This window comes from Ursus arctos, unplaced genomic scaffold (assembly GCF_023065955.2).
Source record: "Ursus arctos isolate Adak ecotype North America unplaced genomic scaffold, UrsArc2.0 scaffold_37, whole genome shotgun sequence".
NCBI classification, from domain to species: Eukaryota; Metazoa; Chordata; class Mammalia; order Carnivora; family Ursidae; genus Ursus; species Ursus arctos.
The window spans coordinates 6,226,307-6,234,637 of NW_026623053.1; positions in this window are offsets into that span (position 1 = coordinate 6,226,307).

Here is an 8,331-nt window from a genome sequence, read left to right on the forward strand (position 1 = left end):
ATTTCCCTCCCAGTGTCTGGGGAGAGGAAGGATGGCTTCTTCCTTTTAGTGCCTACATTCACCCTCCCTGTGGGGGCAGGTGGGGGGTGGGCCAAGCGGTGCCATTTCAGTGAGTCCTAGCTCACTCCTTTTTTTTTTTTTTTAAAGATTTTATTTATTTATGTGACAGAGAGACAGCCAGCGAGAGAGGGAACACAGCAGGGGGAGTGGGAGAGGAAGAAGCAGGCTCATAGCGGAGGAGCCCGATGTGGGACTCGATCCTGGTACGCCGGGATCACGCCCTGAGCCGAAGGCAGACGCTTTAACGACTGTGCTACCCAGGCGCCCCCCTAGCTCACTCCTGGTATGGGGGACTGCTGGTAGTTGCTTGTCTTCCTGAGTCAGGAGGAAGAGTTTGTGGGCTCCCAGAACTTTCTGCTACCTTCTTGGCTTCCTTGTTTCCAGAGCCACCCGAACTACCCCTTCCCTTACAAAGCTGTTTTTGTTCCATGTCAGAAAAATCATTTGAAACTTGGAAATAAGCAGAGGAGCCGGCAGACTATTTCCAGTGCAGTGCTGGGCTTGACTTTTGGTCATCTCGGAGCAAAGGTTAATGTGTAGGTTTCTGTCTGTTAGAGATGCAAATCATCCTGCCGATTAGAACAGACGATCCCAAAGGTGATGGCTTATTGTCTCGTCGGACGTTAAGCCGTTAAGCGGTTTTGTGTCTAACCCCCAAATCTTATTCTAACATTCCCTATGAAAACCTAGCTTCTCAAATGTTCTTTGAATTAGTCTTTTTTTTAAAAAAAAGATTTTATTTATTTATTTGACAGAAAGAGAGACAGCCGGCGAGAGAGGGAACATAAGCAGGGGGAGTGGGAGAGGAAGAAGCAGGCTCCCAGCGGAGGAGCCTGATGCGGGGCTCGATCCCAGAACGCCGGCTCAATCACGCCCTGAACCAAAGGCAGACACTTAATGACTGAGCCACCCAGGCGCCCCTGAAATGTTCTTTGAATTAGTCGTAACATCTTATTAGTTCTCTCATTATTAATTAAGTAGTTGAATAAGATTTTGACACCTGTTCCTTTTTTTATTTGTATGAGAGTCATGGTATGATTTTTGTTGTTGAAAATGACACTTGAACACTGTTTTATGGCATGCAGAGGACTAGACTTTGCGGTAGAACCATTTTTATAAATTATGCTGCCGAACTTCTCTCTCTCTATTATTTGTTTACCTTTCCCATGAGAAATTGCTTAAATCCTCTTTCATTTATAAAGAGAAAGCTCCCAGTAATCCTTTATCATCCTGAGGCTGCCATATAATACCCTTTTTGTTTGACCAAGTGGTTTGAAAAAGTTGATCAAGTTGTTTAAAAAGTTGTCTCCCACCAACTGTCTAAGGCGATACATGAAAAACAGCATCGAATTCCTAAAGTTAATGTCAGACGGGTGTGAAAAGTTTCATGCCTACGTGAGGTCATCCCAACGACAAGGAAGGAGTTCTTGATGCTTTCCTCCGGCCTTGGCTCCCAAATTTTGACCTCCGTCAGGCATTTGCAGGATCTCCACCGACCCTCCAGCTCAATAAGCTTTAACTACCTCTCCAGGTAAGTGAGAGTTACAACACCTCTGCACAGACTTCCTCTTGTATCACCATAGAAACAAGACCCTCAAGGTGGAAAAAGAGAATCCACATTTTAATGAGGAAGACTGCTGTAAAATCAGGATTAATGAGATGAACAGCAAACAGTGGAAGTTGGAGTAGGCAGGAACCGAGTGACAGCAAGGGCCGTTGGAGGAAGGAGACACGATGTCTTGTTGGCCTCAGAAGAGAGAGACAAGATGTGGAGTCGAACTCCTGTCCTATGCGCCTGGGGTCCTGCACACCACGGTACTGGCATGCGGGCGCCCACTATGGGGTTGGAGCAGTGAGAACAGGCAGAATTCTAATGGCCCTGAGCTGCCCTCATATTATCTGGGGGGATCGGACGAGACTGACACGTGAGATTTCATAAGTGTTAGGGATTGAATGGTCGGGTTTCCCAAAAATTCATGTTGAAATCTAATCCCCAAGTGTGCTGGTATTTGGAGGTGGAGCCTTTTGGAGGTAATTAGGTCCTAAGGCTGGAGCCCCCGGGATGGGATGAGTGCCCTCTATGAAGGCTGACAAGCTAGCCTGTTCTCTTTCCATCCAGTGAGAAGTCAGCCATATGCAAACGAAGACGGTTTTCACCAGAACCTGACCAAGCTGCCACCCTCGCTCAGACTTGTGGCCTCCAGAAATGTGGGAAGTCCATTTCTGTCGTTCGTAAGCCACCCAGTCTATGGTACTCTGTTACAGCAGCTGGATTGAGGGCACTAAGCTTAACAAAGAGAGTGCAAATGAACAGGAAAAATAGTTTCTAATTAGGTAAGTGGGCAAAATTTATGAGGAACAAAGCATAATGAGGAAATCTAACCGGCCGACAAACATATGAAAAAATTCAACTTAATTAGTAATTAAGGAACTCTAAACAAAACCAACAATGCATTACCATGCTACTCATCAAATTAACAAAGATTTTTAAAGGACCATACTTCATGGTGGCGAGGGATGAGATGAGTACCTTCATACCTTTTGGGTGGAAATGGAATCTCTACAACTTTCCGGGAAATCGGTTTGGTGTGATGAATCAAGAACTTCAATCCATTGAATCCAGGATTTCCATTTACAGGAGTCTAGGCTAGAGAAATAATTTATGAAATGTTGAGTGCACCATTATTTGTAAAATCAAAATATTGGTAAAAGCCGAAAGCTCCCAAATAAGGAAATTGTTGTGTGTACCCTGCCAGTCTCCCCTGGCTCACCACACTTCAACCACATGGCCCTCTGCTGTGCTGGGAGCAGGACAGGCTTGCTCCAGCATTAGGACAATTGCTCTCGCCGTTTGCTGTCCTTGGAATACCCTTCCCCCAGACACCTGCGTGGTTTGCAACCTTCCCTCATCCGGGTCTTTGATCAGATGTTATCTCGTTAGTGACACCCTTTTAAAAACTGCCCCCCTCTACCATATTTTTCTTCTTGCCTTCATTTTTCCTCCTAGCCCTTGGCCCCACCTAATGTGCTCAATTACAAGCCAATCTCTCTACAAAGTTCATCATTGTCTTGCAGCCTTGAAAAAGGTTTTAAATTTTAAAGCCCAATTAAATTCTGCATTTCATCGCACTGCAAGTTATTCCATGTTTCTAAAAATAAGACGGAAATAAGGACCTTTGAGTCAAATCAAGATGTAAAAGGGCAGAGACTCCAAAATGTGAAATTGGCTGAGTGAGAAGCTGTCTTTCCTTGTTATGTGATGGTAATGAGGCTGGTTAAACTCTTCCTCACTGCAGACCAGGATGGTAGAAAATATTGGCTGTGCAGAGGAAAAGAAATAAATTTCCCTCTACCCTTCTAGGTTTTTAGCTGAGATACCCCCGGTAACAAAAAAGAGATTAACAGGAGAAAAAACAAATTTAATTTCATACCTACAGGGCCCCAAAGATATGAGACCCAAAGAAGTGACCAAAGCAGGAAGCTTTTATTTTACGTTTTAACAAGGAAAGGATACATGTGGGAACAATGAACAAGACAGAGAAGTTGGAGCTTGGGGTAAATTAGAGAGGAAGTAATAAGCTTTGTTTACGTAGCCGTCTTGGCTCCAAATTCCCTGTCTCTGGCGATAAGGACATCCCCTTTCCTCCCGGCACAGACAGGATACATTTCACACGGGAGATTTCATTTCTGCTGTTAGGGAGACAAAGGACAGACGGTCAGAGTGTCCTTCTTTATCGGCTATTTCTTATGTAACTTTACTTGAAAATAATCAATATGCACATTTCGGGGTGGCCTGCCCTGAAACCCCTCAGCTGTTTCTTGCTGCTTTTAGAAAGACAAGCTTTGATCTGAGCTGGCCAGGCTGAAAGCGGGGAAGGAGACAATATGCAGCTCTGTTAATAGAGACCCTTCTGCCCGTGGCGAGATTGCTGAGGCTCCCTTACTCGTTACTCGCGTTTCTTGCAGAATTGCAAAACCCAGACTTTTGGCCCTGGTCTAAAATTAGCATAAAAGGCAAGGAAGGGGGAGAAACACAACAGGGGGATAAAATTGGGACACCTGAGAGGCAGGGAAATGAAGGAAGCCAGAGTCCTTGGGCCCTTCCCGCACACCTTTTTCCTTGAACTATGATTTAGGGACTCCTTCCTAGTGTCGGGGCCAGCCCGTGGGCTGAAGCCTGATCGCAGGGGCAGATTATTCTGCCTTGGCTATTGTCTCACAAAGCCAAGAGGGAAACAGTCGGATTTATGACAGCTCCTCCCAACTCCCCCCTTTCCTCTATAAAAGAGCGTTCCTCTCTTTTGTTCTCAGACTTGCCTATGGTTTTTACCCCGTAGCTTGCCATTCTCTGCTATTCTGGAATTAAACCCATTTTGCTGGTCAGATAACTGGCAGTTTCATTTTTAAGGTTAACCACATGATATAATAGATCCCTCTCTTATTAAGTGAGTTTGAGTTGGGTTTCTGACACTTACAATAGAAAGGGTCCTGCCTTATACTGTGAGTGACCATCCAGCCTTCCAGGGACCACAGCTTGGCTTGGGTCCCAGGACTCCCCCACAACTGCTCTTCCCTTTCACCATTGATTGACTTTCTGGGTTTAAATCTGATGAACCCTTTTCGATCTTTACCTTCCTGGATTTATTTATTGAGTTTGATGTTATTTATGATTCTTTTCTTGAAATTCTCCTCCATTGACTTTTAAGAGACACTGGCTGTTTTTGGTTGTTCTTTTTTTTTTTTTTTTTTGGTGGTTGTTCCTACTTTTTTGTTTCTCCTTGATTTGTTTTCCAGGCCAGTGCTTTTCTCTAAAATGATTTGCTCCCAGTGTTATGCTCTTGACCTTCTTATTGTCTTCATGAGACAACTTCTCCCTGGGTGACGCCATTCATGGCGGAAGCTTCAGGATCTTTGTCTTTAGACTCTTGACTTCTAGATTCATATTGTCCACTGAGAACTGGAGGTCTCCTCTCAACTTGCCTCAGACACCCTCAAAAGTAACATCTCAAATCGAATCTTGTCATTTACCCACCCAACTGTGCCCTTCATCCTTTGCTCTAATCACAGTGACTCGTACCCCCATATAAGCATTTGCCTTTGTCAGAAATCTGAGTATCGGGGCGCCTGGGTGGTGTAGTCGTTAAGCATCTGCCTTTGGCTCAGGGCGTGATCCCGGCATTCTGGGATCGAGCCCCACATCAGGCTTCTGCGCTAGGAGCCTGCTTCTTTCTCTCCCACTCCCCCTGCTTGTGTTCCCTCTCTCGCTGGCTGTCTCTCTCTGTCAAATAAATAAATAAAATCTTTAAAAAAAAAATCCGAGTATCGTCACTGGCTCTTCCTGTTCTTTATCCTTTCATCAAATTCTGTCAATTATATTACACAAATATTTCTCAACTCTGTAGCTGCATTTCTTACTGTTTGGTTCAGGACCACACAGGCTCTTCGTCACGTGACTCCAGGAGCATCCAGATAACTTCATGGTGAACTGAGTCATGATGGTAATGGCCCTGATTTAGGTCCCCTTAACTTCTCATTCACCTTTCTGGTGCTTCTTTCTAATGTTCTCCTCACCTCCAGACTCATTTCTCTTTAGCCCTCTCTCTAAGTGGGGCAAAAGATTTTCTTTATTTTAGAGGTAGAGAGAGTGAGCGTGCATGTGTGCAAGAGCTGGGGGAGGGGTAGAGGGAGAGAGAGAGAGAGAGAAAGAGACTCTCAAGCAGTCTCCGAACTGAGTGTGGAGGCTGTCGCAGGGCTCTGTCTCACAGCCCTGGGATCGTGACCTGAGCCAAAATCAAAAGTCCAACACTTAACTGACTGAGCCACCCAGGCGCCCAGCCAAAGATTTCTTCTAAATGAAAACGAGTGTATTTTAATTTTCTGCTACAAATTTCACTGCTTGCCTTATTTTTCTACCTTAATGCTTTACCAGTTCAACTCTCTTTCTGTGCTTTTGTCTCACCAAATGTTTGCATTTCCCCAAGTGTGCTATGCTTTCTTCTGCTCCATGCATTTGCATATATGCCCCCAGTGGTTTGAAAATACATCCTTCCATCTTGTTAACTTATTTATCTATCTTCCAGATTCAGACTAGAATTAAGGTCCCAGACGATCCCAGTTTGAGTTGGTAAACTCTCCTATCTATGTCTTATAAGCACACCTTACAATTATCCCTATAACAGCACACATCACACCCTATTGAAATATGTACTTACTTATCAGTCTTGTCCATTAGATATAAATTCCTTGAGGGAAGACATCTTACATTATTTACCTGAATTATTTATTCTCAGATCTTGGTATGTCACTTGGTACATATTAAATGCTCAATAATTCATGGGGCGCCTGGGTGGCACAGCGGTTGGGCGTCTGCCTTCGGCTCAGGGCGTGATCCCGGCGTTGTGGGATCGAGCCCCGCATCAGGCTCCTCTGCTGTGAGCCTGCTTCTTCCTCTCCCACTCCCCCTGCTTGTGTTCCCTCTCTCGCTGGCTGTCTCTGTCGAATAAATAAATAAAATCTTAAAAATAAATAAATAAATAAATAAAGCTCAATAATTCTAAGAAAATGGTAAAAAGCAAAACAATTTTTGGCATCTGGCATCCAGCCAGTCCAGTCACATATGTTATGAATATGTATATGAAATTATATATATGACAAAACCCATAAAATTTAAAGATTGAAATATAAATAAAGTTAAAATTTGGAGCAATATTTAGGCATAACCTTAAAGTAGATGAGATCTTCTTAAACATGGCATGAAACCCAGAGCTCATAAAAGAGAAAGATAAGTGAAAAAGATAAATATATATTGGCTACATAACAATTCAACCTTTTTGCATGGCCAAAGACACCATAAATTAAGTCAAAGACAAATGATAGATTTGGACCAAATATGTGCAACACATACGATTGATTATATCATGAGCTCCTATAAGTCAAGTCCCCCCAAACTCAAATAGTTCAATAGCATAATGGAAAAAAATATGAAATAAAAAATTCATAGAATCTTATAATCGAAATGATCAATAAACATGAAAAGTTATTAATTTCTAGTAGTAAAGAAAATTCAAATTTAAGTAAACATGCAATAACATTATTAATATACCCCATTATCTTCACCCTCTCTCCTAAATAAAAAGGAGTCTGAAACTAACAACCCGGTTTCTACCTTTTGCACCTTTCTCTATGCCCAAAACTATAGGCAAAGTATGATTACAATTATATAGAGCTTTCTTATTGATTTTTTTTAGTCATAGTGATTTATTCAGTATTTCATGTTATCTTTTTTTTTTAAGATTTTATTTATTTATTTGACAGAGATAGAGACAGCTAGCGAGAGAGGGAACACAAGCAGGGGGAGTGGGAGAGAAAGAAGCAGGCTCCTAGCAGAGGAGCCTGATGTGGGGCTCGATCCCATAACGCTGGGATCACGCCCTGAGCCGAAGGCAGACGCTTAACCGCTGTGCCACCCAGGCGCCCCATGATGTTATCTTTTTAATTGAATTATAGTTGAGGTACAATATTAAATTAGTTTCAGTGTACGACATAGTGATTCAACATTTATAAACATTACAAAATGATCACCATGATAAGTCTAATTACCATCTGTCACCATACGAAGTTATTACAATATTATTGACTATCTTCCCTATGATATGTACTTTACATCCCCATGACTTATTTATTTTATAACTGGAAATTTGTACCTCTGTATCCCCTTAATCTGTTTCATGCACCTCCCCACCTCCTCATGTCTGGCAACCACCAGTTTGTCTCTGTGTTTATGAGTCTGTTTCTGTCTAGATTTTTTTGATTTTTGGATTCTACATGTAAGTGAAATCATATGGCATTTGTCTTTCTCCGTCTGATATTTGTTTTTGTAAAAATGGTACGCATTTCTCTGCAACTTACTTTTCTCGCTTGATAATATATAAGGAACAACCATTCAGGTAAGAACCGACTCTTGAGTTCAGCTTAGGTCATGATCGTGGGATCGTGGGATCCCACCTTCTGGCTCTGCACACGGCAGGGAGTCTGCTTGTCCTTTCCTTCTCCCCTCCTGCCCCCCACCCCCTGCTCCCACTGGTTGTCTCTCAAATAAATGGATAAATAAAATCTTCTTATAAAAAATGAAAAGGCGGGGGCGCCTGGGTGGCTCAGTCGTTAAGCATCTGCCTTCGGCTCAGGGCGTGATCCCGGCGTTATGGGATCGAGCCCCACATCAGGCTCCTCCTGCTTCTTCCTCTCCCACTCCCCCTGCTTGTGTTCCCTCTC